We start from the raw sequence: 15,168 nt of genomic DNA on the forward strand, positions 1-15,168 counted from the left end.
AAAGGCAAAAACGGACAGGAGAACCAAAAGAAGTACTGGCAATTAACCTCGGGGAGCTGGAGAAAGTGACAGAGACGCGAGGAACGGCTCTGGACTTTCAAAACCGGCTCAATGGGTTCCAGTCATCTGAGGAAGTGCCTTTTGGAATAAAAGGCCTATACAGTCCAGTCTAAAGACCTATTGTGTGCCTTAGTTTATTTTGAATGCTGTCCATGATCAGTCGTTAAGAATCTACAAACAGTAAAAGGAATAACCATGGGATAGTGGTACTAAGCTAAATATGCTTTGAAATGTGCCAGATATATTACCAACACGCGAGGGCTGATGCACTTGAACACTTTATTCATTTCCCCAGGATATTGGACTCTGGAGGAACTGATTAAACTGCTTCTCTTTCACTTATAAAAAAAAATGCGTGAGTTGATTGATTTTGTGGATTTTCCACATGACAGGCTCCGGCTAAAGCAATGATATTCATTTATAGTTTCATTTCATTAAATGTTTCATACTGCATTTTAACAGCATAATTTGCATATCTAACTGACATGAAAGTCTCATTGTTTATGTAAAGGTTTATTTAGCTATAGTCTCAACAAGGTTTGAAACAGTGGGCCAATTTGGCATTGCAGAGCATATTATCCACAACACTAAGGGGGTCATTCTGACCCCGGCGGTCTAAGACCGCCGGGGCCAGGGTCGGCGGGAGCACCGCCGACAGGCCGGCGGTGCCCCGCAGGGCATTCTGACCGCGGCGGTTCGGCCGCCGTCAGAAGAGGCAAACCGGCGGTCTCCCGCCGGTTTACCGCTGCCCTTAGAATCCCCCATGGCGGCACAGCTTGCTGCGCCACCATGGGGGATTCTGACACCCCCTACCGCCATCCTGTTCCTGGCGGTTCGCCCGCCAGGAACAGGATGGCGGTAGGGGGTGCCGCGGGGCCCCTGGCGGCCCCTGCCGTGCCCATGCCAATGGCATGGGCACGGCAGGGGCCCCCGTAAGAGGGCCCCGCAAAGTATTTCAGTGTCTGCTAAGCAGACACTGAAATACGCGACGGGTGCAACTGCACCCGTCGCACCCCTGCAACTCCGCCGGCTCAATTCTGAGCCGGCGTCCTCGTTGCAGGGGCATTTCCTCTGGGCCGGCGGGCGCTCTTTTGGAGAGCGCCCGCCGGCCCAGAGGAAATGTTTAAATGGCCGCCGCGGTCTTTTGACCGCGGTGCGGTCATTCAACGGCGGTACCTTGGCGGACGGCCTCCGCCGTCCGCCAGGGTCATAATCAGGCCCTTATTTATATTTTTTGGTGCAAAACTGCACTATGGCAGTTTTGCACCAAAAGGTTTAGTACCGGCTTGCACCATTTCTGTGCACCAGCTACGCACCATATTTATGGAATGGTGCAAGCAAGGGTAGGCTAGAGTAAAACAAATCACTTTAGTCGGAGGGGCTGGCGGTACAGAAGAAGGGGGTTTAGCACCAAAAATGACACTAACTAGATTTTATGGTGCTAAACCTACCATGCCACATGACTCCTGCCTTAGAAAAGGAAGGAGTCATGCCCACCACCCCAATGGCCAGCACAGGGGACAAGGGTCCCCTGGACATGGCCATTGCACCCTGTGCCATTTATGGGGCCCATTTCAGGGCCGCCATGACACTTAAAAAAATAAAATGCAATACTTACCTGTACATACCTGTACTTACCTGGGATGGGGTCCCACACCCTCTGCAGTTCCTCTGGTGTGGGTGGGGGTGCCCTGGGGCCTGGGGAGGGCACCTGTGAGCTTATTCCATGGTGTTCCACCATGGAAATAAGCCCACAGGTCCCCTAACGCCTGCCCTGACCCAGGAGTGAAAAGACGGGGCAAAGAAAGCTTTGCACCATTTTTTACCCCTTCTACCTCCCGTGCACCATTTTTGCACCGGAGTATATATATGGCGTTAAGGCCATAGAGTCATTTTTTGCATGGGTAGGTTTCCACTTCCAAAAAATGACTATAACTCCATAAATTTGGCGCTAGACGGGTCTAACACCAAAGTATAAATATGGAGTTAGTTTTGCACTGAATTAGAGTAAAATAAAATGATGCTAATGCGGTGCACACAGAGTATAAGTATCCCCCTAATTATGCATGATGAGTCTTATGCCATAGCATGTGGTGTGTAGATAGCATGGTGGAAGGGTATGCATTTTTCCAGTTCACGTTTCTATACTCTGTGCCCCTGAAGGTAGCATACTTAGTTCATGCTCTGTGTGAGCAGCATACAGAGCGTTGTTGTTTTCCATGACATGTAATACTTATGCCCCGGAATGTAATGACCAGTATTGGTTGGTGATTTTTGAAAGTGGTGGACTGTAATACAAGCGAGGAGTTCACCCCTTTTTTTTAACAACATTTGCCTTGAGAGTCCCCTAATTACCTTTGTTGTGCCAACATCATCATTTTGTCATCGGTACTCCTTTATGACAAGAATTACATACAATATTCCATTACCACATTTTTGCCAGTGAAACAGTCCATATACCATGGGTGGCCTGTATGTCAAAAATTAATTCTAGTATTTCAAAGCCAGCATTTTATCATGGTTTGCTTCACCCAACCCATCCCCTCAACCCCAATATGGCATATTCTCCCTCTCTGAGGCAAAAAAGCTAGCACTAGCATTTTGCCTTCGGAGTCGCCTTGTGTCAAGTAATATTTCCAGTATTTCAGGGTCGCGCTTTGGATGCTGTCCATTATCCCAAGACTTACTTGCAACTTCCCTGCACCAACAATTTGCATGCGTGCCCCTAAGCTAAGAATTTCTTCCAGTATGCAAGTGCCTGCATTTTCCACAGGGGACTCTAAAAATATCATGGCCTGCACTTTGCCACTAGTGCCCTTCTGTATGCCTAGAGTTAATTCCAATATGCCTGCAGTAGCATGTTGTAGGAGGATGGCCTGGTTTGTCGTAGTTACCAAAGGTTATACCATGTCCAGTTATCCCTTATTAGTGAAATGTAGTCAGTGTCTAGAAGCCAGGCTGTTTAGGGGTAGCTTTAGCTGAGCAGCCAAGGCTGAACTAGGAGACATGCAAAGCTCTTGCGATACCACTGTAATCACACAGTACTCACACACATGAAAGAAAATACTCAGTGTATATATATATATATATATACAGAATATATACACTAGTATCCAAAAACAGGTAAGTAAAAAGTTAGAAACCAGTGCAAATAGTGAAAATCACAATTGATTGCAATGGGCCTAGGGGGAACACAAACCACATACTAAAATAGTGGAATGCGAAAGTCGGTTTCCCACCTAGGCAAGTGAAGGGTGGAGAGGGGCACTGGGAGTGTAAGAACACACCAAAAGTAAGTAATAGACCCAACCCCAGAGCCCAGGAAAACAGTAAATCACAGTAAGTTTCTTGAAACATACAAGAAGATGTGATAGAAGATTATACAAGAACTAGAAGAGACAGCAAGACGCCTACAATGGATTCCTAGACCTGAAGACCTGTGGAAGAAGGGGACCAAGTCCAAGAAGCACTGAAGAGTCCAGGGAGAATAGAAGCCCCTGCTAACCTGAATGAAGGTCCAAAACAAAAGAAGAACCACTGGTTAAAAGGCAAAAAGTCAGTTATGCACCCAAGAAGACAGATGCGGGTTCAGGTTGGTGCAGAAGATGTCCCACGCCGGATGGATGTTTGCAGTCTGGTTTGCATTTTAACAGAATAATTTGTGGTGGTGCTGGCCGTGGTGCAGGTGCCGGTGCTGCCAGGGTGCAGGTGGCGGGGCTGGCCGTGGTGCAGTTGCCGGTGCTGCCAGTGGTGGGGGGAGGCTCCAGCCCTTCTCCTGCAGCATTGGGTGGGTGCCCACTGGGGCTGCGGCTGCTGAAAGTGTGGTGCAGGTGGCGGTGCTTGCCGTGGTGCAGGTGGCGGTGCTGGTCGCGTTGCAGGTGCCGGTGCTGGCGGTTTTGCTGGTAGCCACCAGGCCTTCAGCTGCAGGCTCGGACAGCTGACGTGGCTTGGCTGGTGTTTTGTGCCCCTTCCTGCCCTTGTCAGAGGGTGGTGTCACCTTGGGTCTGGCAGCTTGAGTCTTTGAGGTGGCCTTGCTGGGTGGTTGTGGCTCCTTACCCTTGCTGGATGCTGTCCCCTTCTTCACCTTGCCAGGTGGAAGAATGTTTTTGCTCTTGGCAGGGGTTGGTGGCACACTGGCTGGGCTGACAGGTGCCCCCTTTGAGCCTCTGACAGCTGCAGACACCACAGCGGATGTGGATTTGGTGGCTGAGGTGATGGGCCGGGTTTTGGCCACCCTGGCCCGAAGGTGAAGGACGGGGGGAGAGGTAGGGAAGAGGTCAATGTTTGCTAGGAAGAGCTTCTTAGGGACATTGGGGCGGGAAGAGGGTGAAGGTTTGGGAGTGGAGGAAGAGGGAGTGTTTGTAGGAGGTGTCAGTCTGTTGTGTTTGGGTGCAGGTTTAGGAGCTGGATGCTGTTGTGAGGTGGATGGCTGTTGGGTGGGTGGGTGCTTGCGTTTGTGAACTTTGGAAGGAGGGGTCACAGACACAGTTGGAGAGGACACAGGGGACGTGTGCATGGATGTGGGGGTGGTGACTGCCAGTGAGGGGTGTGTAGAGATGGGCGTGCTGGTGATGAAGGTAGTGGATTGGGATGTAGTGCATGCAGATGTGAGTGGAGATGCTAATGGGAGGGAGGTGGAAGAGGTGGAGGAGGGGGACACAGTGGAGGCAGTGGATGTTGGTTTGTCTGCATGGGGATGGTGCTTGTGTGAGTGCCTGTGAGACGAAGTGTGGTGCTTGTGTTTGCCTGAGCCACTTCTGTGTGTTGATTTGGGTGAATGCTGGTCTGAAGGTGTGCTTGGGATAGGCTGGGGTTGAGGGGATTGGGACTGGGTAGAGGAAGCTGGAGGGATGAGGCTGGATACAGGGACAATGGCTGCCATCAGTGCGGAGGCTAGAGCCTGAAATGCTCTCTGTTGGGCCGCCAGAGTGAATGCTCTCCAGGTATGTATTTGTTTGTTGCAAATGCATCTCGACACCCTGGATGGCATTCAGTATGGTTGACTGCCAACAGTGAGGGATCTCAGGAGGTCAATAGCCTCCTCACTGAGGGCAGCCGGGCTGACTGGGGCAGGGCCTGAGGTGCCTGGGGTGAAGGAGATGCCCACCCTCCTGGGTGAGCGGGCACGGGAAAGATGCTGAGGGGCTGCTGGTAGGGAGTGGCGGCTGTAACTGTTGTTGGGGTGGGCACAGAGGTGTCCGCCACCACCAGGGATCTTCCATAGGAGGAGGAGTCGCTGTCTGTAGTTTCCCCTCCTGTCTCCGTCATGTTGCTCCCCTCGCCCTCCGTCCCACTGGTGCCCTCACCCTCGGTGGATTCAGCCTCCAGGCCCATGTGTGATGTAGCTCACTCCGTCACCGGTGCCTCTGATCCTCCACCAGATGATGCTAATGCACACAAAGACAGGGTGACAAAACAAAAAGGGGGGGAAGACAGAGGATACACTTGGTCAATGCCAGCAACAACACTACAATTGGCGTACACAAAACACAGGGAGCAGCCCTATGCACTAGGCCATGCACTACCAGTTACAAAGATAGTGACCAGCCCATGGGGAACCTAGCATAACGCCATCAGCTGCACACCTGAAACAAACAGGATCCTGACCATTAGGAGATGCCCACTAACACCATTGGGGTTGGAGTTCTTCAGAGCCTACCCAAAAAGGGACCTACCATGCCATGTTTGCCCTGGCCTATCCCCACCCAGGTAATACCTTAACACTCGCAAAGTCATGATTCTGAATTTGTACTCACCCCCCTTGTGATGCCCTCAAGCGCCCATCCAACTCCGGATAGGCCACCGCCAGGATGCAGAACATCAGGGGGGACAGGGTACAAGGGGCACCCCTTCCTCGTTGGGAGACCAGCCCCAGCTGGGCCTCACCCGTCTTCCTTGCCCAGTGGCGCTGGTCCTCTCACTGTTTGCAGCAATGGGTGCTCTGCCAGTCAAAGACGCCCTGGGTCCGTGCCTCCTTGGCGATGGGACGCCAAATGCCCTTTTTCTGATGGGCGCTGACCTGCAGGAAAAAGACACCAGAAAAGGGATTAGTCATACCGTCCGGACTGTTATACTTTTGGCCCACCATATCCCCCCATCCCCTTCCGCACATACATTGACCACCATACATGTGGCTTACACACACAGCACTCCATACATTCATGGCCCGCTCATCATGCTCACAGTGTACTCACCTGTTTGTCTGAAGTACCATAGAGTAAAGTGTACTGGGGTAGGACCCCATCCACCAGTCTCTCCAAGTCCTCTGAAGTAAAGGCAGGGGCCCTTTCCTCAGACACATGAGCCATTGTCGCTTCCAGACCCAGGTTACAGCAGCCCTTGCAGTGTAGGTCCTCTCCTTTTGAAGGTCAGGTAGCAAGTGAGTGAACAGATAGAAAATGGCGGTCACATCCGCGGCGGTGCGTACTGTCACTGCAAGCGTACATCGCCATTTTCTCCTGGAACCCATCGGGCCTAATGTTAACCAATGCGAAGTTGCGCAGCGGTCATCGACCGCCAAATGCAACTACGCACAATGCCAGCGGAATGACCTGATTTCCACTTGTCCCTCCTCACAGGTCAGGCAGCCGCCATTTCAGGGGGGCACAGGCCATGACACCTAACTGTGTCACAGCACACATTGGCACATCAACTGACTCTCAGATTCACATACTGGTTCTGTAAATGAGGATATGCATCATTATTACAATAGATGTGTGAATATGACCCTCTGCTCACCGTTTTCCTCCCTAGACTTCAACCACTGAGGATGAATATGAGATGGAGACATCCTCCAGTGTACAGACCCCTGGTGGACCTGGTGATAATGGAGTACAGACACATTGTACTAACTTACAGACTTGATCGGGCCACAATCCAAGAACTATGGGGGTGATTCTCACCCTGGCGGGCGGCGGAGGCCGCCCGCCAGAGTTCCCCCCTCCAAAATACCGCTCCGCGGTCGAAAGACCGCTGAGGGTATTTTGGGTTTTGCACTGGGCTGGCGGGCGACCGCCAAAAGGCCGCCCGCCAGCCCAGTGCAAAACAGCCTTCCCACGAGGACGCCGGCTCAGAATTGAGCCGGCGGAGTGGGAAGGTGCGACGGGTGCAGTGGCACCCGTCGCGTATTTCAGTGTCTGCAAAGCAGACACTGAAATACAAAGTGGGGCCCTCTTACGGGGGCCCCTGCAGTGCCCATGCCATTGGCATGGGCACTGCAGGGGCCCCCAGGGGCCCCACAACACCCCATACCGCCATCCTGTTCCTGGCGGCAGAGTCGCCAGGAACAGGATGGCGGTATGGGGTGTCAGAATCCCCATGGCGGCGCAGCGAGCTGCGCTGCCATGGAGGATTCTACAGGGCAGCGGAAAACCGTCGGGAGACCGCCGGTTTTCCCTTTCTGGCCGCGGCTGAACCGCCGCGGTCAGAATACCCTGTGGAGCACCGCCAGCCTGTTGGCGGTGCTCCCTCCAACCCTGGCCCCGGCGGTCCATGACCGCCGGGGTCAGAATGACCCCCTATGTGCCCAATCGGAGCCAGACCTAATTTCAGCTATCCGCCAGCCCACAGGTATCCCCCCTCTAGTGCAGGTCCTGTCAGTGCTCCATTTCCTGGCAAGTGGTTCCTTCTAAACAACAGTGGCCATGGCATCAGGGATGTCTCAGCCAATGTTCTACAACGTGTTGACCAGAGTGTTATCTGCCCTGCTGAAACACATGTGCATGTGCAGCTATATCGTATTCCCCCAGGTGGAGGATTGGGTCACAGTGAAGGCTGACTTTTATGCCCTGGGACATATCTCCAACATCATTGGTGCCATTGATGATACACATGGAGCATTTGTCCCCCCCTCCCGGAGAAATGAAGAAGTGTTTAGCGATAGAAAAAGCTATCACTCTCTGAATGTGCAGATGGTGTGTTTGGCGGACCAGTACATCTCCCATGTGAATGCCAAGTATCCTAGCTCTGTGCATGACGCCTTTAGCTTGAGGAATAGCAACATCCCAAATGTGATGGCTCAACTCAAGAGGCACCGGGTGTGGCTAATAGGTGAGCCCAAGGTCCCCACCAAGTATATATTGGTGTACGGGTATGGGGTCCCTAAGGGTGAGTGTGTGGCTAACAGGTTTACCTCGATATTTGCAGGTGACTCTAGTTACCCCAACCTCTCATGGCTACTGACCCCAGTGAGGAATGCCAGTACAAGGGCAGAGGAATGTTACAATGAGGCACATGGGCAAACAAGGCAGATAATTGAAAGAACCTTCGGCCTCCTGAAGGCGAGATTCAGGTGCCTCCACCTGACTGGTGGATCCCTGTACTACTCACCCAAGAAAGTGTACCAGACATCGTAGCATGGTGCATGTTGCACAACCTGGCCTTGAGACACCAGGTGCCTTTTCTGCAGGAGGATGAGCCTGGAGATGGTCTTGTGGCAGCGGTGGAGCCTGTGGACAGTGAGGAAGGGGAGGCAGAGGATGAAGATGTGGACAACAGACATTCTCTCACACAGCAGTACTTCCAGTGACACACATGTAAGACAATGTAACTTCACTTTACATTGCAGTTTTGTGTTGGACATTGGACAAGGCTGCATGATTTCCCTATGTCGATGGCCACTTAATGTACCCTTTGGCATCTCTATTTTCAGATCTCTGTGCCCCACCCTGGCTCCTTATGTGTTTACTGCTGCCCACTACAGGTCATACCAATGTATAAATAACTGTACATATGAATTGCAATGTTTACAGATTGTTGAACTAATACATATTTCAATCCATTGACAGCCTCCAGACTTGTATTTGTTCCAAGGGTGTTTATTTAAGTGCTAAGAGGTTGAGGGGGATGTGCAATGGGCTTGGGTGATGGTGGAGGAATGTCCAGTTAGAGTCCAGTCTCCTTGTATCACAGGTGCATTGCCCAATGGGGCATAGGAAGGGGGGCAATGGCAGTGCAAGGTGGACAGGGTAACAGAGTAGGACACAAGGGTGACAATCAGGAGAGTGCTATTTCCTCGCGGGGGTCTTGGCAATGTTCTCTGGCTTCTGCCTGGATCGCAGGGACCATTTGCAGGGTGGTTCTCCTTCTGCAGGGGGGGGTGCTGGTGGCCTGTTGTTCTAGTAAAAGGGCCTCCTGTCCACTAGCACCGGCAGAGGTGGAGGGCTGTTCTTCGGTGTGAATAGTGTCAGGGGTACTGTCCGTCCTGCAGCCTCTGAGTCTCCTGCAACTTGGCCAGAATATGGCCCAAGGTCTCCTGGGAATGTTGGTATGCTTCCAGGATCCCTGCAAGTGCCTCGTGGAGAGTGGGTTCCCTGGGCCTGTCCTCCCCCTGTCGCACAGCAGTCCTCCCAGCTTCCCTATTGTCCTGTGCCTCTGTCCCCAGAACCATTTGCCCACTGACTCCAGGTCCCTGATTGTCTTGGGTTTGTGGGGTTGCCTGTGGTCCCTGTAGTGGTGGACACACTGCTGATTGATGTGTCCTGGGGACAGTGGTATGGGCCCACTGCTGTGCTGGTATTTACTGAGGGGGGAGGGTCTGTGGTGGTATGGGACTGTGCCTGGGTACCCGACTGTCCAGAGGTCTCTGATGGGCCAGGTTGGTCATTGTGATCCAGGCGTGCAGAGCTGCTGTCATTACTGTGGGCCTCTTCTGTGGGGGGACTGGATGTTAGTGGCACCTCCTCTCCGGTGACGTTGAGTGGGGGTCCTGTGGGTTGTAAATGCAGTGTTATCGTATCTGAGTGTGCCATCTTGTGTATGGTTGTGATAGCCCTTTGCGTGGTGATTTTGTGGGCTAGGTAATTCTCTCTAATGGGCATGCTTTTGTGATGGGTGTCCATGCAGGTCTGTGATGGGTGTCCATGCATAGGTGTTGCATGCAGGGCTTGGTATTGGGATGGGTGGGTTGTGATAGTGGGGTATATGTGAGGTGGTGGAGTGATGGGGGTGAGGGTAGCGTTTGTGATGGCATGCAGGTAGGGTGGGGGATATAGTAGTAAAGATTTGACTTACCAGAGTCCAGTCCTCCTGCTACTCCTGCGAGGCCCTCAGAATGCATTATTGCCAAGACTTGCTCCTCCCATCTTGTTAGTTGTGGGGGAGGAGGTGGGGGTCCCCTGCCAGTCCTCTATACGGCTACCTGGTTTCTTGCAACCACAGATCGCACCTTACCCCATACGTCGTTTCACCTCTTCCTGATGCTATCCCTTGTTCTGGGGTGCTGTCCCACGGCGTTGACCTTGTCCACGATTCTCCGCCATAGCTCCATCTTCCTTGCAATGGACATCTGCTGCACCTGTGATCCGAATAGCTGTAGCTCTACCCGGATGATATCCTCCACCATGACCCTTAGCTCCTCCTCTGAAAACCTGGGGTGTCTTTGGGGTGTCATGGATATAGTGTGAGTGGTATGTATGAGGATGTGTGGGGTGATGTGTTGGGGTGTGTGCTGTGAGGTGCGTGGATGGTGAATGGGTGATGGTGTTCTGTGGCTCAGATTGAGTGGGTGCTCCTGGCTTGTCTCTCTCTTAGCTGTTCTTTTTTCATTGAAAGGGTTGTGGGTAATGTGGGTGTGTGTTTTATAGTGGTGTGGGTGTGTGGTTGTGGTGGGTGTATGTGTGTCAGGTGTGTATAGTTTGAATTGTCCAATGTGGTGGAGTTTTCTAAATATGTGTGTATTAAGAGCGCGGTGGTGTGTACCGCCAGTGGTTTACCGCGAATAAAAGACCGCCACTGTGATTCATGGGTCCTGATACTGTGAGCGTATTCCTGTTGGCATAATGGTGTGGGTTTTGGTACCACCAGTTTATCTCTGACCTTTGCTCTGGCAGACTTGTGTGGGTGTCTGTATAATGACGGATTTCTCTGTGTGGATTATAATACCTGTAGCGGTATACCGCCGCGGTCAGGGTATGTTGGCGTCCGGCAGCGTGGCGGTAGGCGGCATTTATGGCCAATGTTGTAATGAGGGCCTATATGCAATAGCAGATATGACTATTTGTTTGTCATTAGTGTATTTGTTGTGTAGGCGAAAAGGTTCATCTTTATGTGTAGTGGTAAAGTGTTTAGGAATGTCAATGTATTTGCATCTTCTAGGGGCAGCAGCAGTTTCACTGGTGGCTTTCTTAACATGTGCTATTAGGTATTTTAAAGTGGGCATCACTGGTAGCTGACATGTGGTGTGTTCATATACTTTATGTATTACATCTTTCAGTATCTCAGTAGTAATTTTAATGTACATGCCTTTCTTCTATTTTGATTACATTTAAGGGGTTGTTGTGATCTCTCACACTAACACACCATGGGTTTTGTTGTAGCCTCCCGTAAGACTCATTAGAATAGTATTTTGTACATTTTTAGTTTTTACATTCTCAATGCTTGTGCTTTCCTGGCAGAAAGGGCCTGATTACGAGTTTACCGGTCAGACCACCAGACTGCCAAGATGGTGGTCCCCAAAAGACCACAGATTCAACGGTCTCCTGCCCGTCATAATAAAATAATACCTCTAGCCCAGCGGTGGTGTCCTTGACGGCAGTGAACCACAGGGGGACGCAGTCAGCGAATAAAGGTGTGTACATTTTGACCAAAAGGTACACATATTCATGACACATGTGTAAAAATACTTTGTGCATGTACCATTCAATTGCTGGAGACTGGGCCATATGCTCAGTCCATTCAATGGCAGACAAATGCAGATTGTGCTTACCTGTATAATTATGTTCTTTCAGGGGTGAAGTTGCTGCCGTGAAGTGGGGGCCCTGGATGAAGGGGCCCTCATTGGAGACTGAAGGGAAAAGAAGGAGCTGGCACTCCATTTCCTTTGATTCCGCCAGCTCAAAGCAGGCGGTTTCTCTCCCCACAGTCAGCTCAGTGTTACAGCACAGTACCCTTGTCCATACTGCCCTGTGACAGCTGCTTTTCCCCACCCGCCATCAAGGGGGTTGGCTGATTGCTGGTGGTGTTGGCGAGACTGTAAACGTAAAGTCAACGGACTGTCAAACTCATAATCAGGCCCTAATTGTATCCTATTTTGGGAGAACAATTATTTGCCTTTCTGTGATGTTATATATCTTGCTTTTTCTGCAATTTTCTGTAAAAAATAGTTTATTAATATACTTAAATAATGTGGTATGAACATAATTTCAATCAATTTACATTCTATACTCATAAATGTGTTTCAGATTGAAATTGCAGGTCTTTTTTCAGTTTTTGGTTGAAGCTGTTGAGATGTAGGTCTGTTGTCTTGTTTTCTGTTGGGGGGAGTTTGCATTAGTAACATTTTAGACACTTGGGTTTGCATCTTTTGTAGGGGTTGTGAGGTTTTATTTTGACTTTTTACGTATAAGAGTTACTTTATGTTTATGCATTTCTAAATGTTGCTTACTTTTAATGTGTCTTTGTCCAGAGAGTGTGGACCTTAATTAATCGTTGTGCAGAGCTTTGATTTTGCATCAGTTGTAGACTAGTATGGAAAGAGTGATAGAGAAATAAAACCAGAGACTATGCTTAATTTATTATCCATTTACGTATTTAAATAAATTTAGGTTACATTGAGTTATTTTATTAAATTATTTAACTTACTTCTTAAGGTAGTTGGTATTTTTTGAATTTTTCTCTTTGCTGTTGTTTTGGCCATCCAGGAGTGCCTTTCAGATGCAGGTTTTGTTTTTTTCTGTGAGAGGTAGTGAGTTTTTTTGTTATAATGTTTTGTTAATTAACTGAATATTTGTATTGGTTAGTTTGTGTTGAGCTGGAAGTTTTTTTTCAGTTAGTACCTTTTTTGGTGGACGCTAATCAGTGTTTCTTATTATGAAATGTGCATTGTTTTATTTTTTATACATTTATTTTTTAATTTTGACTTTCACATTTTGAAGTTCTCATTTTTATACTATTAAATTCATTATGTTTCTAGTTATTTAAATGAATATTTGTTAAATGAAAATATGTTTGAATGTGTTAAGTGTTAGTTTTGATGTACTGATATAAAAATAACAATAGGTTTTGTTAAATAAATATCTGTATTTATTTTTACCTTTATTTATATTTATTCTACTGTTTAACAAAAAATTTGTGGGTTAATTAGTTATTTTTTGCTTATTTTTAGTAATAATATTATAATGGATATTATGTGTTACAATGTTTCTTATTATTCTACATAATTATTTACCTTCGAAAATATTTTTATGTTCCATATTAGTGTTTTCAATATTGTTGAATGGCAATATTTTTGTGATTGATATTTCTGTTTTTGGTAATTAAGGCCCTCATTATGACTTTGGCTGTCAATTTCCCTGACCGCCAAACCTGCCACTCGACAGCCAGTGCTGGTGGTCTGTAGACCGCAATACTGTGGGCGCTGGCAGCCGTCCGCCATGTTTGTGATGGAAAGCCACCTGCACTCATACTGGTGGTTGGCGGTGCAGAGGCGGGTGCATCGCCAGCACCGCTACAACAGCAGGACTCCGCCCGCCATATTGCAAACCAGAGTACGGCTTGGAGGAGTCCTGCTGGCGTGGTGGTGCTGGCGATGCGAGACCACCAAGACCCATCCCCTCCCGGACATCCTCCTCGATGGAGAAGGTAAGTGGGCACCCGAAAGGGGGGAGGGTGCCTGTGTGTGTATGGGTGCATGTGTTCATGTCTCTGGAGGGGGGTGGTAAATGTGAGCGTGTATGCGAGTGAATGTGAATGTGTGTGTGTTTATGTGCGCGTGTATGGGGGTGTCTGTGTGGATGAATGTGAGTGAGTGGGGGTGTCTGAGTGCATGTATGTGTATGCTGAATGGGTGTGTATGTGAATGCATGCTTGTGTGGGTGAAGGGGTCAGGGGTGTTTGTGAGTGTGGACAGGTGGGGGGATGTGTACATGTGTGGGGATATGTGTGCATGCGTGTGCCGGCAACAGCAATGGATATTCCTGTCGCCCGGTGCATGACCGCCAGGGTTTTCGTAGCGGGTTGACCACCACGAAAAGCCTGCCGATTTGCAGCCTCGTAATTCAGACGGCAGGCTGAGGCTTGCTGCCAGGTTGGAGGTGCTCCCTGCCAGCCGCAGTGGTGCGACCGCACCGGCGGGACAAGCAGGGTTGTGGAGGCTTGGTGTCTGCCAAGCCTCACAACTCTTAATGTGGCAGTCCTTACTGCTGGCTCTGCGGCGGTAAGTCTGCCACGGCGAGGCCAGGGGTCTCATGACCGCCAGCCTCATAATGAGGGCCTGAGTATTGGATGGTGATATTTGTGCAAGCACTGTAGTTTTGATGATGTTTTAGTGACTTGATGTTAGTTTCCATAATATTATGTCATGGATTTGTATGTACTTTCCCCGACATGTCTTATGCTACAGTTAGAATTGTAAATCTGACTTCCATCTAATATATCCATTTTTCCCATTCTTTGTTGGACTGGTATGAAAATAATAGATTCTACTTCCCAATGTATTCATTTTCTCCAATGTCTTTTGGATTGGACTTAGAATAGTAAATTTGATCCCCCAAAGCAATATATGTTTTTCCCCAATTTGTAAGTTTGTATTTACGGTTGTTGATTAAAATAATTCTCATTGTTTATTTTTTATTATTTTTGGGTTGTAGGGATTATTGTACATTTGGTTTGTGTGTTCCAGGCTTTGACAAATATTAGTTTTAGAAAGTTATTTTTATAATTGCTTTTAAATGGTTGAATAATTAGCTAGTTTTTTTTTTTAAATAACAGCAACTACAATTTGTATATGATGCAATATTATACAAAACCAATTATTATATTAATTAGTATTATTATTCCCAATATTATTATTATTTTTGTCAGTATTATTATTATTATTATTATTATTATTAGTGTTGTTGTTGTTATTATTATTATTATTATTATTATTGGTATTATTGTTTTATTATTATTACTATTATTATTATTATTATTATAATTACCGCCCTGTTTATTTGTTTAATGGATATATATATATAAATATATTTTTTTAAGTTAAACTTATAAATATTCCTATCAATTATATGTTTTTAAGTTAATAAATTGATGTGTATATAAACTGCATCATATATAATTTTATAATAAATGCTTTTTAAGTTATACAAATGTTAACTAAACTTAAACCTCTATACT

The sequence above is a fragment of the Pleurodeles waltl genome, chromosome 3_1 (genome assembly GCF_031143425.1).
Source record: "Pleurodeles waltl isolate 20211129_DDA chromosome 3_1, aPleWal1.hap1.20221129, whole genome shotgun sequence".
Classification (NCBI taxonomy): domain Eukaryota; kingdom Metazoa; phylum Chordata; class Amphibia; order Caudata; family Salamandridae; genus Pleurodeles; species Pleurodeles waltl.